The following is an 18,861-nucleotide window of genomic DNA, read 5'->3' on the forward strand; positions in this document are numbered from 1 at the left end:
ACCCACATCATGGTGGATACATTAGCAGAGTAGTGGATGCATTGACGCATGTGGGATGGTTGAGGATGTAGGGTGGTCTGGCCATTGGCGTAGGTGTTCAGTGGTGCACAAAGTCGTGCCACAGAGTTTGGTGTTCTGCAGAGGAGCATATAGATGCATGGAGGAGCATTGTGTTGTGCAGGCTTACATTGTGGAGTAGGAGGAGCGATTCACACGACCTTGAGGTTTCACATGGAGTGACAGATATTTTGTCACAAGAGGGATATCAGATGATTCAGGTAGGATGATATGGCGACTGGTAGTGGTGATCAACAATGCACAAAGGTGTGCAACTGGGTGTAGTCGTGTGCCAAGGGGCACAAAGATACATGTTCTTATGCAGGGGAGCACATGTCTGCTTGGTCGTATGTAGTGATGTGTGATGCTTCCCACTGGGTTTTCTAAGCATTACCACCAGGGAGACTGCCTGATAGAGACGACAGTGATGCCATTGGGTATAGTTCACCTAGGATCAATGAGGACAAAGCTGAGCATCATTTGATGATATCCATGGGGACTTGCGCACCTCTCTCACTTCTACATTATTTGCAGGCACAAAGGAGTTGGATGTTGTCCCTTGATACCTTTATGACAAACAAGAGGACATGAGAGGCTCGCTCGAGACAGTTAGTTGGGACACAGAGTATCCAGGGAGAGGCTTCTCGGTGGTGGCATTTAGTCAGGGCACGAGCTGACGGGTGCAGGCTTAGGGAGATGACCGTGAGTGGGCTGCAAGGTGCACTATCGATAGGACAACCGAGGTGTTATGTGAGCACGAGGTATAGGGGATGGTAGTCCTCATTGGCAGGAGGATGCCTAGGCTCTAAGCAGTATCCAGGTACATCATCAGGAGCTGGGATAACAAATTTCGCTATGTGGTTTGGTAGGAGTAGAGTAGTTTGTCATACGCGAGACAAATTCTTGATGCTTGGTGCCCACATATTAGATACATATAGGGGTCAGAGACGAAGCACAAAGGAGTACCAATAGCTAGTTGCATGTCACCGCAACAGTAAGTGAGGATTGGGAATTGTGGACCTCTAGTTTTGCTATGGTATCTAGGGATCTAGTTGATTGGTGGGATACTCCATTTCGTAGTGAGTATGGTCAGGATAACAGGGGATCTAGTTCATTGTTAGGTTGATACATGGGGGATCACGGAGGTCTTCATCATATGGCAAGACAGGTTGTTGCTCAGGATTGGGGCCAACCATGGAGCAATAGGATTTGGCATTGCTGAGTCGCTTGGGTAGGTTGGGCATAATCTCGATCATCACACATATTATGGCCGAGAGTTACAAGATAGGAGGCTCTAGTACGAGCATGTTGGGCAGTCAGTGATGACCAGAATGTCGCATGGTAAGCCAAACAGTTTCTTCCTGTAATGGGCATGGGACCTTGGCATCACAGTACTTGACAGTTCAACTACCCTTAGGGATGAGTTGGTTTCGATAGGGGTAGATCATCTTGATCTTCCGTTGGATTTTAGTGATTCGCTGTTGGCATGGGGGATTTCACCAACATGGAGGGATGATGAACAAGAGGAGATCAAGGGAAGCTCATGCGGGCAAAGATTCATCTCCACCGGGGTTGGATTGTATTTTCAGGAGTCCACCCTTGGAGTGCATGAGATGGATGACTCAGTAGAGCAGCTGCACGATGAGTTGATTAGGACTTTATATTATCATGATGCTCTACTTACTGACAGTATGCAGAGGGCTTCGGGTGCTTGTACCAAGTTGGACAATGAGTGGAGCAAGGGGTGCTTCATGTTGATCAAGATGGCTTGGGACCCTGGTATCGAGGGACTCCTTCATGATAAGATAGTTAATGGCAGAAGTGTCCTCAGACATACAATTTTATTAATCAGAAAAGAAATTACATAATAATTTTGCAAGAGTTTACACACACACTCCAACACTCTTGCAATCAGGGGAATGAACTATATATAAGTTTAATTTCCTAACCTATTCTAGTTATGGACTACTTATTAAATTAACAAGTGTCCATTTACAATAAATGCAATTCTAACCAATCTACTAACTCTACTCCTAAATTGGAGCCTAAGATACGACATTATTCTAGATGTCATATCTTTTACAACAATATTCTATTTCTAAGTGTCTCCAATATTTAATTAAATATTCTAAATAAATAAATATTCTATCCTAACTTTGTGAACTATGAATTTTGTATTTTGGATCATCTAACATTCCCCCCTATGATCCAAAGATACATTACAACAGATACCAAGTTCATCTCTGAACTTAGTAAATTTGATCCTGCCAAGTGGTTTTGTGAAAATATCGGAGACCTGATCTTCTGAAGGACAATAAACTGGCTTGATGACGTCCTTGGCAATGAGCGATCTAATGTGATGATACTTGGTGTCCACATGTTTTGTTTTGGAATGAAAAACTGGATTCTTGGCAAGCTTTATGGCTGACTGGCTGTCGATGAATAATGATGTAGCTTCTGCTTGAGGAATGCCCAAATCCTGCAAAACTCTACGCAACCAAACAATTTCACATGCTGCTTCCCATGTTGATATGTATTCTGCTTCGGCTGAAGAAGTGGCCACTGTAGCTTGTTTCTTGCAACTCCAAGATACTGCAGCTGACCCCATGTTCATTAAATAACCGGAGGTTGATGCTCGATCATCAATACTGCCAGCAAATTCGGCATCTGAAAATCCGCCAAGTACAAAGTTTTTAGTCTTTTTGTAAAGAAGACCAAAATCTTTTGTTCCTTGGATATATCGTAGAACCCTTTTGGTTGCATTCCAGTGGCTGTCTCGTGGTTCCTGCATAAAGCGTGAAAGAATACTAACTGCATAAGATAGATCTGGTCGAGTCGTTGTCAGATAAATCAAGCTGCCAATCAACTGTCTATAAGTAGTGCTGTCTACCTTCCCCCCCTCAAATTTTGAAAGTTTCAAGTTTTGTTCCATGGGGGTAAGAACGGGCTTGCAATCCTGCATTCCAAATCGCTGAAGAACTTCTGCTGCATACTTACTCTGAGAAATGAAAATATGATGTGGACGTTGGAATACTTCAACTCCAAGATAGTAGTGAAGTAGTCCCAAATCTGTCATCTTAAATCCTGCATGTAACTCCTTTTTCACCTGTACAATATGATCATCATTGTTTCTAGTAATGATCAAATCATCTACATACATAACAAGAATCACCAGATTTTTACCCTGTTGACGTACATACAAAGTATCATCAGATTCACTTCGTTGAAAGCCAACTTTCCGAAGGTATTCATCCATTTTGGCATACCAAGCTCGTGGAGCTTGTTTTAACCCATATAAAGCCTTAATCAGTTTATAGACTTTATGTTCTTGCCCTTCAATTTCAAAACCTGGCGGTTGTGTCATATATACATCTTCCTGTAAATCTCTGTTGAGGAAAGCACTCTTTACATCCATCTGATGCACTTTCCATCCTTTTTGTGCTGCTAATGCGAGTGTTAAGCGGATGGTGTTCCATTTTGCTGTAGGAGCAAAAGTTTCCTCATAATCAATGCCTTCCTGTTGTGCAAAACCCTTAGCCACAAGTCTAGCTTTGTACTTGTCGATTTCTCCATTTTGGTTGTACTTAATTCTGTAAACCCATTTGCATCCGATGGGTTTAACACTTTGAGGACAATCAACAAGTTTCCAAGTGTTGTTGTCTTGAACTACCTTATATTCTTCAACCATAGCTTGTTGCCATTCTTTATATTTTACTACCTCTTTGTACGTGGAGGGTTCAGTAAAATCATTCGTGATCAAGGCAAAATTTCCTTCATTCTTGGTTGACCCCCTTGTTCCTGTTTTATTTTTCTCATCGGGCCTTACATCTTTCAAAAGTTGAACAACCCATTTTGGAAATTGATGTTCACTTGTTTGAGATTCTGAAAAGTCACCATCATTATAAAGAGGATTAATGTAAACAGAGGTATGTTGATCAACTGCAGATTTTGTGGGCGGAGAATCATTGTCAGAAGAACCTCTGCTACTAGGAGATTTTGATGAACTGCCAGAAGACCCAGACTGTGTTGGTGAAGTAGATGGATGAATCATCTTCAGAGGAAGGAAAATCAAGTTCATACCAATTTTGTGAATTTGGTTGACTTTGAATATTTCCTTTCCTTTTATCTCCTTTTGTTTCCAATTTTTGAAGAAGATGTTCTATTTCTTCAGCACTCTTATGCTCAGTTTCATAAAAAATTACATCTCTGCTGACAATAAATTTCCCATTACAAAAGCCTATACCCTTTATTCTCATCCGAATATCCAATCATTGTGCATTTGAAACTTCGTGAGTCAAGCTTATTTCGTTTTTCTTTTGGAACTAAGGCATAACACACGAAACCAAAAACTCTAAAGTGTTTAACTTTAGGTGTGAAACCAAACCATGCTTCATAAGGTGTGATTCCATCCAAAGAAGCAGTGGGAGACTTGTTCCTTAAGTAAACAGCTGTATGGATTGCTTCTGCCCAATAAATAGGACTTAACTTTTTAAAAGTTAACATAGATCTTGCCATTCCTAACAAAGTGCGATTCATTCTTTTTACTACTCCATTTTGCTGTGGAGTGTAGACATTTGTAAGATGTCGTTTGATCCCATTGTCTCTGCAATAACTTTGGAATTCATTTGAAGTGAATTCTCCTCCATTGTCAGTTCTAAGAGTGCCAATCTTTTCTTTGACTTCATTTTCAACAAGTTGATGAAAAGTTTTAAACTTTTCAAATGCATTTGACTTATGCTTCAAGAAGTAAACCCATGTCATTTTGCTGAAATCATCAATAAAGAGTAAGAAATATTTGCAACCTCCTAGAGAAGCTTGCAAGGGTCCACAAATGTCACTGTGTACTAATTGCAAATGCCTGTTTGCTCGCCATGAACTTGTTGGGAAAGTCTCTCGACTTTGTTTTCCATAAATGCAAGCTTCACATCTTGCATTTTCTTTCTTGAAGGTAGGAAGTCCCTTAACCATTCCTTGTTTTTGTAGTTGAGAGAGACTGTCAAAGTTTAGATGTCCATATCTCACATGCCATAATCTAATAGGTGAAATGTTTGTGCTTGCTGCCCCTGCAAAGTCAGAATTCCTTGGAATAACTATTCCTTTCATTCGTAACAGTTTTCCATCTTCATATCCTGTCATCACTGTTTTCATGTTCTGTTTGATTGAATTAATTTTAACTAGGCCATCCTCCAAAACCACCTAATGTCCAGCTTGTCGGATCGAGACTAAAGACAACAAATTCTTTTTAAAGGTGGGTACATACCATACATTTGAAATCAATCTTTCTCCAATGTCAGGAAGATAAACTTTAACGACACCTTTTCCATAAGGAGTATGTTTTGTATCATCAGCAAGAAAGATTGAACTAAGGTGGCATGGTTGGAAGTTCCAAAAGAAGTCTTGTCGAAAAGTCATGTGTTGAGTTGCCCCTGTATCTAAAATCCATGCATCTTCATAATCACTTTTAAGAAAAGTGGAAACTAATGCTGCTGATTCTAAGCTTTGACTTGATGTGAAGACATATTCTGAACCATCATTGTCTTGATCAGTGGCAAATTGAGCTGTGTTTTGATGGAACTTTGGAATTTTATCAATGGAAGTTCTACAATCTTCTGCAAAATGGCCCACTCTGTTACATCTTCTGCAGACAATTTGATTCAAGTCTTTGCCTCTTCCTTGATACTGTCCTCTGCCTCTGCTTTGAGTTTGCCCTCTGCCTTGACTTTGACCTCTTCCTTGATTGTTTCCTCTGCCTTGAAAGTTGCCTCTGTTTTGAAAGTTTCCTCTATTTTGGCTTCTTCCACGACCTTGTCCACTATGTGCTGTTGGATGTTGATTGAAATGTCCTCTTCCTCTAGAATTGTCAGTTGATGATTTACTTGTGCTGGCCTCTGTGAAGAAGACATCTTCCCCTTGTTTCTTCTTCCCAAAAGTTTTGTCATGTTGAGCCAACATCTCACTTAGCTCATCAAACTTTAATTTATCTAACTTTCAGTCACTTGTAGAGTTTCCAGAAAATGCGTGTAGGAAGAAGGCAATCCAACAATTAGAATTGTGGTCATGAAACTATCATCTACTGTTGGAAATCCAACTTTTACTATTTCTTGCTTAATATTTTTAAGCCTGGAGATATACTCAAGGACATCTCCTCCTTCAGTTAGTTTTTGTTGAAGCAACTTAAGTTGTAGATCAACCTTTTTTGATTCAGGTTGTGTATCAAATAGATCTTTGAAAGTACGCAAAGAAAACCATGCATCTGAGGCGTTTTCAATATGAATATACATCTCATCATTAACTGAAGACTTTATAAGAGCTAGTGCCTTGACATTTTTAACTTCCCATTTTTCAAGTGAAGTTACATTTGTGGGTTTATTAGGCTTAATGTCTCCATCACATATGTCTTGCCACAATTCATTATATATTAGAGTGTTTTCAATGAGACGCTTCCATGTCTTGTATGATTTCACCCCTTCAAGCTTAACAAAATTAGAGAACAGATTAATTAACTTCGACATTGTAGGTTTGAAGCTTTACACCAAAAATAATCAAGCACAGGAAAGAGATGAGCAACACGTCACACGAAACACGCCACGCAAAAACGATCTATTAGGGCTTGGCCTTGACCCTCGTATAGTCGTTGGAGGAGAAAAATAACTGAGCTTTGCACTTGGCTGTAGTCAATTTCTCTTAAGAATTTTACAATTGAAATCTTTCAAAATTTCACTGATTTACAATCCTTGCAATGTTTTATGCAAAATGTACTCTAACCCCCCCTCAAAGTAAAAAAATTACCTTGAGTTACAATGTCTCACTTATCTCTCCAAATAAAAAATTACAGATAGAATCTCCTTATTACTCCAAAAATTACAAAATTTTTAATTTTCAATACCCTCTGAGTTTCGATTTTTGTTGGACACCTAATCCTAAGTGGGTTAGTGTGGAAGTCAAATGGACAAAGAAGTCCAAGAGACCTTGGGATCTGAAACCCAAGAGTCACATAATGTACTATAAATGTAAATCTCTTGTTAATAAAAAAATGTACTGCATGATTTATCTTTCATATTCTCTTTCGCTGTCCATGTGTGTTTAACATGGTATCAGAGCAGGCGTATTCCTGCCCTGCATAATTAATGTGAGCCATTTGTCTTATGGCCTTTCTGTGCAGTCATTTCTGCCATCAATTCTGCATCTCAGGAATATTTTCTCATGAATATTACTTCAGCTAAATTTTAGCTGCTCCTGACACTGCCAGCGCTGTCCAAGCGGTTCTGAGATGTCTGTCTGCCACACCTGCGCTGCCCTGACATATTCTATTTATAATTCCTGCGCCCTGTTCAGTTAAATACGCTCAGACTTCAAAACCGTTTCATATTCTCTGCAAATTGGGCTCTGTCCATAATTAACGCCTCTGTCCAGAGCGCTACTCTGCCTCTGCCTCTGTCGCTCTCTGAGCAGTCAGACCATGCCATAATTTCTTCCTCGCCCTCTCTGGTTAAGGTGGCACTACCTAACGCTGAGGCCGTTATACCTGTGCGTTGATTTCTCTGCCCACATGAACGGATTCTTGTAGCTCGCCTGCAATACTGAATGTGCTTGAATAAGCCATTAAACTTGACTCCCTCTGTCCTGAGACTGCGCACTGCCTGGTTTGAACGCCTGCGCTATTTGATATTTTTCTTGAATCCCATCTCTTTCAAAAGGTGGCGTTCTGTTCGGTTCAAGTCCATCTTCATCTCTGCATATTTTTTGGAATGAGGTTCTAAAGGTTCAAGAGGCAAATTCTCTCGCCTGCATTCCATTCGATGAAACACATTCAAAACCTGCGGAATCCTCCGAGGGCTTTCTTCAAGCTTCGCCGCAAGCCAAACACAACTTGCCGCAACCCGCTTGACGTTAAAGCGTGCAAATGATTTTTTGAAATAGAATCGATGAAAAAGAACCTGGCCTGTTGCCATAACTGCTTGTGGTGATCTAAGCAGAATTCTGCTTTCTTGAATCAATTCGCAACCGAATAAACGGAGAGTCATCTCCGTCTGTTCGTCGATTCCATCTTTCCGCGAGGGGGAATTGGCAATCTGCTCGTCCGTCACATAGAACGTGTCGATTGCTGTGTAAATCATGGTGACTATGTGTATAGGCCCTTTCTGTTGCAGCAAGATGTTCCTGAGGCTCGTGAGGGTTGTTTACTGAGGACGTCGGGCTAAACTCATCAAAGTGGAGGCAGTGGACCATCTCTGAGGCCTTAACTGAGGCAGCAGTCTATCTCTAAGACATTAAACTACCTCGGAGGAATTAACAATGGCAGTAGCCAATATTTAAGCCAGTTCATTCTAAAGCCTTCTCTGAGCCAGTGAATTGACCTTAGCACATTAATTGTGGCAGTGAGTCCATTCTGAGGCCTTATTTGAGGGTTTGGACGATATTGCTTTGCTTATCCGAGGTGAATATTCTGTTGAGCACTTGTTCGGATTCGAACTCGGATTGTTACCTGGATTGTTTGCCTTGAAGGGGTTTTAGGAATCGCCCTCTGGAGCAGTGGAAGGTTACAGAGCTGAAAGACGAACTCAAGAGGCGAAGCATAACATCTAACGGCATCTCCAACTTCATATCCTTATGCAGTGGGGTATTTTCTGAAGCAGCATTGTGTTCAAATGCTCCATAATTGGACGCTGATGTATCAATAACCATGTCTCCAGGATGAATAGTTCGATTCTGACCAAAGTGCTTTTCCATTGCATAAAATATTTCCTTTGTGAAATTTGCTGGTAATTTCTTATCTATGCGCATTGTGTTCAAATTTGCTGGTACTTTCCAAACTGATCAAATTTGCGCCCCTGAAAGAGCAAGGCATTGAAGTGTTTGTAAGGGTGGCAAATGAGTTCCTGAATATCTCGTGTGGAAAATGTCCATGCTAAGAACGCTTTTCTAGCTACAGGAGGAACATGACCAGAGATATGTGCTCCACAATCTGAGTGTTTCCCTTGAGGGGTTGGTTTCGCTTCAAGTAAGAGAGAATTGAACTTACCAGCATTTCATTCGAATGAAGGCACTAGATATCGAATTTGAACTGTTTTGAAGTGATATATATACGGTGATATATATTGGTAGCATGATATATATTGAATGCGCTGTTTTAATTTTGAATGTGCTTTTTATATATGTAAAGCCGTTGGCTGGGCTATCGATTTGATGTAACAAGAGCGCTATCTGAAGTATGTCCATCAAAACGTTTTGGTTTTGAGCTTGAATCTGTTCTTTTTATATATGTAAAGCCGTTGGTTCAGGACTTGCCTCTCGGGACGACTTGCCTCTGCGTTAAACATTTTTGCTGACAGTATGATGCCTCTGTGTTAAATATTTTTTGAAGACTCTGTTTATAATTGTGGTAGCGTTTTACAATAGGAGCAGAGGTATATTATTTGACATCAGATCTTAATAGGGCGAGAACCATTCATTCTTGATAGGGAAAGAGCCATTCATTCTTGCAGGCCGAAAGCATTTCCTTATTTGAATCCAAGGGCATATATTATGTAGGAGTTCCGGATGCCTGGAAGACCGAATTCTTCATCATTTTAGGAGGCTGAGATTCATTGGGGATCATTTGTACCACTGCTAAAAGATCAAGGGCGCATTGAGTAAGGACAAGTCCAAGCCTTTCATTGATTAAAATAATGGGCACATTGTTTCATTGAATTTTGGTCATATATGAATGATGTTTATTGGGTTGATGAGCATTTGAATGATTTGAGTCAGTGGGTTTAAGAAGTTATGAATTTGCCTGCTGATGAGTAGATATTGGAATTGAGATAATTCCATATATGATGACTTTTAATGAAAGTATGAAATCAATGGTGAATGATTTTGAACCACATGAAAGATAAGCTTCCGCATGCAAATGGTACACTTGTGAAATTGCCAGCTATTGAGGTTTTTGATTTGGGTAAAAAAAAAGGTTGAGATGCATATTACTAGTCCGTTTTAAAGAACCTGGATTCTGGGAACTTTTTGCTGATGCTGATTTGAAAGTGAAGGAGTACTTGAAGGATCCAAGCAAGTTTGCAGTTGCTGCTGCCCCAATTGTGGCATTGTACTTAAAACTCACTATAGTGCATTGTTTCCTTGATTCAACTGCTTCATAAAGAGTTTGATGAGCTGATTGTAATCTTTTATGTTGCACTCTGATCCTTTGCTGACATTTATAAAGGATATTGCAGTGACATTGAATTGTGAATGATTGTTGCTTCTTCTTCACTAGTTGATAGTTGTGATCTGTTTCTTTAACTTATAAGATAATGAAGAAAATGACTAGACTTGATAATGCATTAGAGTTGTTAAATACTCTGATACATTCCACTGTTGATGAGATGGTTAAGATCAACAAAACCTCTCTATTCAATATTAAAATATGTCTACAAAATGCACAGGAGAATATTGAGTTTTTGCAGCTTGAATCACAACTGCAGCAGGAAGAATTACAGCAGTGGAGTCATCATTCTGAACTTGTTTCTGTTCAGAACAATGAAACAGACTCCCATAAACAGCAAAACAATATTGCTGAAGTTCATTCAGATCCAGTGCCCAATGAAGCAGCAATTGTACATGCTGATCCAGAAATTCAGTCTGCACTTCCCAAGCCCATCATTAGACCTTGGGAACAGCTTGTCCACAACAAGCACAGAACTGGTCTTGGATATGACAAGGACTTGTCCTTTCATATTCCAGACTATGCCAAACCCATTCAGTTTCGGAGTGCTGGATTCATTCATGATAGTTCACCTGCTCTTCATGACAGTTCACCTCCAGCTGTTCCAGATTCTGCCCCTCTTCCACAGCAACAACAACAACAACAAAAACAACAGATCGTGAAATGCCAACACTGTGATCGAGTTGGCCATCTGAAAGATCACTGTTTTGATCTTCATCCATGTAAGCACTGTCATAAAACCAGTCATTCTTCAAACAGATGCTTCAAAAACAAACATCCTGCAAGAACAAAGATTCATCTTGGATGGATCGCTTCTTGGCAATGGGCATCAACAGCCAAGAAGATATTCCAAACACATGTCAGAACTTGTTCCAGAGTATTGAACAGTCTTGCAGTTGAGTTTTCTCCATCTTCTCACCTTGTATCTGACAGGGGGGGAAATGATGGTCATCTACAAGCTTCAAAGTCACATCAAGCGAGCCTGAGCCACAACCTGCCACACCAGTTTCAAAGTTGCAGCCAGAGACAAAGATGCCCGTGAATAGATTGAGAACACTTCCTCTACCAGAAGACACCAGCTTCTTGCCAGTTTTGGAAGAGTTCCAGGAATTGCATTAAGCATTCCAGAGTTGTTGGTCATCCTTAAACCATCACAGATTGAGAACACTTCCTCTAGCAGAAGACACCAGCTTCTTGCCAGTTTTGGAAGAGTTCCAGGAATTGTATTAAGCATTCTAGAGTTGTTGGTTATCCTTAAACCATCACAGGTTGAGACTTCCCTTTTCAGGTTGAAGTTTTACCTTTTATGCGGGGTGAGACCTCCCTTTTATGGTTGAAGGTTTCCCTCTTTAAAACAACAGGATCACTTCCTCTAGCAGAAAACTTCAGTTTCTTGCCAGTTTTGGAAGAGTTCCGGGAATTGCACTAAGCGTTCCAGTGTTGGTGGTCATCCTTAAACCACCGCCCTTTATACCAACATTTCAGAGAGCACATTCAGCCTAGTGCTGCCATGCATTTTTTGCACATTTTGTATTACAGCTCTCTTCTTGGACTTATACATAACCCTTCGGATTAAGGGGGGGGAATGTTGGACACCTAATCCTAAGTGGGTTAGTGTGGAAGTCGAATGGACAAAGAAGTCCAAGAGACCTTGGGATCTGAAACCCAAGAGTCACATAATGTACTATAAATGTAAATCTCTTGTTAATAAAAAAATGTACTGCATGATTTATCTTTCATATTCTCTTTCGCTGTCCATGTGTGTTTAACAATTTTTTTTATATATAATTTTTGACAGAATAATATGGTAAACACAATATTTAAAAATAAATCAAGCTTTGACTTTCAACTGAGACTGTTATCGACTTTGTTTACCATAATCATAAACTGGCATCAACATTTGAATGATACCAATCCTTACCACACTATTCTGCAATCACAAGTCAAACTATTTGAAAACTAATCAACCCAGTACGCAATTCTCAGACAATCATCGCTGTAATGGATGCCTTCTTGTGGCAACCTGAGAACATCGATCAACACTTCTGCAACGCCGATGGACGAAACTGTAAAAACAAAATTATGCTAAGATTGTAATTGTTCCACACAATCACTCGTTGTTCGTGGAATCATCTCCGACATACGGAACAAAGGAATCAAATCTCAATAAACTGCACGTTGAATCATGGAGGCATCCCTCAATGCCGAATTGCACTTTGGATCATCAGATTTGAATAGAGCCATCATTGTAATTAAATTTCCAAATGCCAGCAACCACCCCTAAGTTTACTCGATCTTGGATAACGTTACTTCCAAGCATTCTTTTCTCCGTGGCTTTCAAAGCTTGACCTCTGTGAGACAATACTGATTCCGAAGGCATTTTTTTTCTGAATAACACCCATCACTTGCTTTGTATTTATATGTCTGGTCATTGCTCGTTTTGCTACTGAGCACAATTTGGCCCTTCACAAGAACAGAGCCCTTTGCAATTTGAGAATTTTGCAAAGAGCCGAATGAATTGCTGCCTTGGGCGACATTGCCTACAACCTTATTGAAAGCATGAGAAATGTTCTTATCATGGCCAAGCAGCGTGTTGAAGCGGAGCAGATAACAGAAATTCAAGACACAGGAGCAAATTTTGATAATAATAAAAAATTGATTTTCAGATTTAAAAATCTAAAATCAATAAAATAATAAAATTTCTTTTCCTTTTGAACAAAAACTGGACAATTTTCATACCAATCATTTGCTGATCAATTCAATGGAGTTTTCCAAAAACTTGTAGAGCTGGAATCTCCTCCTCACATCAGCTACATTATTGAAGCTCTGATACCACAATAATGGCAGAAGTGTCCTCAGACACACAATTTTATTAATCAGAAAAGAAATTACATAATAATTTTGCAAGAGTTTACACACACACTCCAACACTCTTGCAATCAGGAGAATGAACTATATATAAGCTTAATTTCCTAACCTATTCTAGTTATGGACTACTTATTAAATTAACAAGTGTCCATTTACAATAAATGCAATTCTAACCAATCTACTAACTCTACTCCTAAATTGGAGCCTAAGATACGACATTATTCTAGATGTCATATCTTTTACAACAATATTCTATTTCTAAGTGTCTCCAATATTTAATTAAATATTCTAAATAAATAAATATTCTATCCTAACTTTGTGAACTATGAATTTTGTATTTTGGATCATCTAACAATAGTGTTGGGGATAGGGATGACTCAGTGGCACATTTGGGACCTCGATATCATTTGCAGTAGCCATTTGGGTTAGTTGATAGAGAGAGTGCTTGTTCGGGCATTGCTTGAGGACAAGCAATTTTTGGTGGGGAGGACTGTAATATCCCCAATTTTGTGATCATGGGAATTTTGTCCAATTTTGTTTTCATGGGAATTTTTCCCAATTTGGGTAATATTAATTAAAAGGGGCAAATAGTATTTTGGATAAAGGTGGCAAGTATTATTTTATTGCAGATTGACGACAAATTATTATTTCATTAGAATGGTGGAAAAAGTAACTAAGTGGAAAATGGCCCCCACCAATAAAATAATATTAAAAGGAGTCTAGAAGGATGGAGAGAAAATATAAAAGGAGGAGGGACTCATTTTGTGGATCATCTTTTGACTATTACACTTAACACTTCATCTTCTCTTGGAGTTGTTTAGCGCAAGGGTAGAGTGCTGTTTAACATAGGAATTCTAGGCAGGATTCCACCCCATCTTCGGAGGACTTCGAGTGCCTCCCTAGTTGGGAATTCAAGGAGTCCATTGTTGGGCTTTCATAAAGCTTCATTAACAACAGTATTCTCAGCTCTACGTATTTCCTGGGTGTAAAGGCAATTCAAGTTATTCATCGTGGTCCAGCATACAACGAGTTGGAGTTTGGATTATTTGTAGGAGGATTTTCTTATTTGGAACAGGGATTTGTGTGGTGATTTTGTAGGGATAGAGAGCAACAAATCTGTGGGATGAAATTCTCTTCATTTGGAAGTGCATAGGGGTTTGTGGCTTAGCTTGCACAGGGGAAGAAGGGAGAAGAATTGTGGAGAGATAAGGGTCGGAGATTGGAGGTAAACCTCAAGGGACAATTTAGCGAGTAGTAGATTTGGGCATAATTCCATAATATCAAGCTGTGGTGCATTTTCTAGCCAGATTGGGCGATTTGTAGTTGCACTTGTTGGGGGTCACTGGGGGTCAGTGGATTCAGCGCAAACCCTTTCTGGGTTTTCGTGGGTTTGGTGAAAGGAACCCAAGGTTAATTTCACAGAATTTTCTGGGCAGTGTTTCTGGCCGAAATCAATGTTCCAATCATTAGACAATAGCAGAAATCACTAGAGGAGGGCGTAGTTCAGTTTGGGAACATTTCCACCACTTGGATCCGTGAGATTTTTCTGGGTTGTTCTAGGTTCCTTGTGTTGAAGAATGTAACTAGTGTCGGTCTTCATAATTGTATTTGAGTCATGATGTATTGTATTTGTCAAAAGAAAGGAAAATAAATTTTATTATTAAAGAATTTGACTTATTAAAGCATGGGTTTCATGCTTAGGTCAAAGCCTCCATTGAAGGCTTCTAGGGTTTATGTCAAGTGTCATTGTCCATGTCATAATGTAACAGACCCTTCTTGGGTTTTATTCGTCAAGAAAGTTTTTTGTTTGTTTGTAAAATAGGTAAATTAGGCTTCCTCCACCAAGTCGACCTCAAGTTGGACAAGTTGGCCTAAACAGAGGGGCATAAACTCCTATATAAAGGCAACAATGCGACCTCATTTGTCTCACACACTCGACAAGTTCGATCTGCAACTTCTGGTGCCAAAAAAAGTGCGAATTTCTAAGGAAGAATAGGAAAGGGCTAGTGAAGGAGAACCTTATCAAACAAGAGAAGTCGAGTTTTTCTCTCTCTTATCCCACACATGCGAAGTTCTGGAGTATTGCAGGGGGCCAAAATTTTGCAGTAGATGGGGAGGCCGAAATTCTGAAGCTGGGGCCGAAATTTCTGGGTTGTTGCTGGGCTGAAGCTATTGGACAAGAAGAGGCTAGTGAAAATTGCTAAATCATCTTGAAAGGCTGACTTGGTGGAGGAGGAAGGTCTGTTGGTTTAGGGTCTTGGTCTATCACATTTTGAATCTACTGAAGGAAGAGTTCTTTAACTGGGTTTTCCCCTATATAGGGGTTTTAGCCCTGGCTGAGTGCCTACATCTGGTGTCCATGATTGTCATGTTTTTGCTTTGAGGATTGCTTGATGAAAAGAAGATAAAGAAGCTAATAAGAGCATAATAATATCACAAGTAATTAGCAACATAAGAAAATCTTTCTGCCTTTCCGGTTTTCTAACACTTTTTGAGGAGGCTCCAGCTAATTTCCTAGAATTTTTTGAGCAATTTAGACTTTAGAGGCCCGAAACACCAACTCCTTTCCAGCCGGCAATAGTAGAGTTTACTGGGCCAATGCAGAGATTTGGGGAGAGCAGTTTCCAACACTTGGGCAACTCCATTTTCACCTAGGACTTGACTAGCTTGTTTTAGTAAACCCAAGTTCCTCTTCTTCATTTATATGTACCTTGTTTTCTTAGTTAATAAAATGGCTCAGCTCTTGGTACAATTTTTGGTGCAATTTGTCATTATGTTGGTGTGTTAGTTTTATGGTTACATTTTTATGCTTTATTTGCTGATATCACTTAATATTTCCCATTAGGAACATTGCAAGTACGAACTAGGCCTCCGACCTATTCCACCAAACCGGCTGGTTTAGGACCGGTTTTGTGCAGTTTGTACCTTCCCAGGTCAGTGTAAAAAAATTGCTTTTTTTTTTTCTTTTTTGATATTTTCATTTGGTTGGCCCAGTTCTAATTCTCCCCTAGGCCAACCTAATATTGAAGCCTATGGTTCTCAGCGTAATATTCAAATCTATGGTCCTATTATTGCTATGCATTTCATGGTAATTTCATGGTAATATTTAAGAATAGTGGCATTCTCCTTAATCTTTTATTTCCATCCTTTTACTTAATTTTTTAACATTACCATGAAATGACTTAGGATGTTTGAGAGTGGTTCCAACCTCATTGGATTTCATATGGAGAAAGTAGAATTTTAGATTTCCCTCAAAATCCAACATACTTAACAATTTTTTAGGATATCAGAATTGCGGGGATTGCAACGTTTCCATTGGATTTTGTCATGTACAGGAGTAAGGAGCTAGTATTTAATGAAGACTACCAATCCCTCTATGTACTTTGATGTTAGTGGCAATGGTTGTCGAACTCCTCTATCATGACTCTACTAAAAATGTACCCATCATTCAAACAAAATCTTGACTTGACATTCTACGCTTTTTCTATCTTATTTTAATGCTTAGAGGGTTATATTGATGACAAAGATCCCAATATAGGCAATGATTGCAGACTTGGATGCTACTCATTCTTCAAATGAGGATGAGGAGAATGATGAGGATGATGATTCTGATGATGACATTGACAATTAGCACTTAGCACTTGTAGGTTGTAGCTATAGTCTTGTAGACTGTAGTATCATACTATCATGTTATTTCGAACTATGAGGGCCTGTTAGAGCCTGGTTCTTGATGTTTTTGGTTCAACGATGTTTTGCACTAAGTGTTATTTTGGTTATATGCACACTATTACTTGCTATATAAATGAGAACTTTTTCATATTTGTGTATAAATGGTTTGGATTCATATGGATGCACATGATTATATATGTTTTTCTTTAAAATATGAATATTTGTTTTTGTTAAACCAAATTTTATTTATTTATTTATTTTCCCGGTTTTTTACCGGTTCCCAGTCCACAAGGTTTTTCGGTTCAGTCACCGGTTCGGTTCTGATAACATTGCTTGTAACTAGAGTATCCTCAAAGGTTAGACCTAGGCCTTTAAAACAACCATAGGACCTTTTGAAATCAAATCTGGAAATTACTTATCTAAATCACCACAAAACCTAATTATTAATCCTCTTGAGTAGTGGTGATAGAAGTAGAAGCCTTAGGGGGCTCTTGACTTGGTTTGTCTAGATCATTTTATCCCGTAGATCTATTAGGGAAACCTCATTTGTGTTGGATTGCGTCCATTGCTACATTGAGGGAAGTAGTTTTTTGAGGTGATAGTGCCAACTCTCCCATGTTAGTGATTGTCTTAGTCTTCTTGTGACACTTTGCACTAGGGTGCAACATTTTCCTGTAAGTTGTAACACTTATCAAGGACACCAAATTGTTAGGTTCTGGTGCCTATTCAGATTTTATTTATGTTCTTGTAGCTTTAAGGAAGTGGTTGTAAATATTGTTGTATATATCCTTCCACCTTTTGTTTTCTTTAATGTGAATGTAAGAAGTAATCTACAATAAGTTGGGTGCAGTTCAAGTAGTTTGTGAGAAAAAGATGTTGCCCTCCTCACATAGGTTCAAAACAGGATTTGTGACATTTTATTTTTAGTGAGCCAGTTGTTGGTGAGCTATATATGATCTAGTCATGAATTGTTGACTTGGCCTTGTGCCTTGAAGAATCTTAGGGTTTACCCAGGGTGCCATTCTCAGAAGGAGGGGAAGTACTCGGGTGGTTTCCCATGGGTTATGTTACTTGGAAAAATAAGTATTTTTATAAAAAATGCATGCGTTTATTCTTTATTTGAGGGTGTGGACCATGTTAGCAATGCCACATGGCATTCTTCTGGAAAGGGCTCTCCTCCAAACATTTAGAAAATGCCTTGAACAAAGTACCCTGACCCCAACTACCTCAATAGTGAAATATAGTGTATACCTTCAAATATGTGAAATATGCCTCGAATAATGTGTAATGCCCCAAGGAGCCTTGTAGAATGCCTTAAATCGCTTGTTAAATAGGGTGATCTTCATTAGGACATCTCCCATGGTAGGGCATTCACATTCTAAGTCTCCCCTCAAGCTGACATCATGCTCAGATGATGCATCCATGTGCTCTCAAGACTCTAGGTACAATCCGTGTAATGTGATCACTGAGTAATGCTCAGGCTAAATAGAGCAAGGTGTGTAGCCTCCAAGTTTCTCTGCACAAGCAGTAATTGTCAGTGAACACAAGGATTTTGTGGTGAGCTTGGTGAGTCAAGAAAGCTCATGAAAATGTGAAAGAAGCCATCCATTTTTGTGTGGTGACAGAAAACATTAAGATATTAAAGAGTGATAAACGAGGGAAGTATGAGTCCAAGGGATTTCGTGATTTTGGCTGTCAACATGGTATTAAAAGGCAAAGCTGCAATAAAATGATGTAGCAGAAATCAATAATGGAAATGGCTAAATGTATGATTAAAGGACATAGTCGCAGTGATCAGTTTGGGCTGAAGCAGTCTAGACAACAGCATTTTTGTTGAATCAAAGTTCCAGCACAACTAATCAAAGGGAGATGGAACTCCTAGCCACTTTTCACTCATACTTGAAATATCAATCCAATTGCTGATCTGGATCCGACATCGTAGTTATTTTTTATTTCATGACAGAACACAAATCAAAGTCTCAGGATTTCAAAATTTTGTCCATATCAAACTTTCCTTTCTTCCCATTAATTGTGGTAGTTCTCTGTGCAGTTAGTGGACTATTGTA

General features: G+C 39.3%; 1 protein-coding gene and 1 pseudogene across 1 annotated transcript in view; one reads left to right on the top strand and one right to left on the bottom strand.

Annotated features, from left to right (window-relative positions):
* The window catches only part of LOC149191427 (TatD related DNase), a 213,834-nt gene that overhangs the window by 35,598 nt on the left and 159,375 nt on the right, over positions 1 to 18,861 (top strand). The window lies entirely within an intron of this gene.
* On the bottom strand, positions 7,716 to 8,200 carry LOC149191428 (cyclin-L1-1 pseudogene; annotated as a pseudogene).

The sequence above is a fragment of the Pinus tabuliformis genome, chromosome 2_2, assembly GCF_031772625.1.
Source record: "Pinus tabuliformis cultivar Carrire ecotype Pingquan chromosome 2_2, CPIR1, whole genome shotgun sequence".
In the NCBI taxonomy this organism is placed as follows: Eukaryota; Viridiplantae; Streptophyta; class Pinopsida; order Pinales; family Pinaceae; genus Pinus; species Pinus tabuliformis.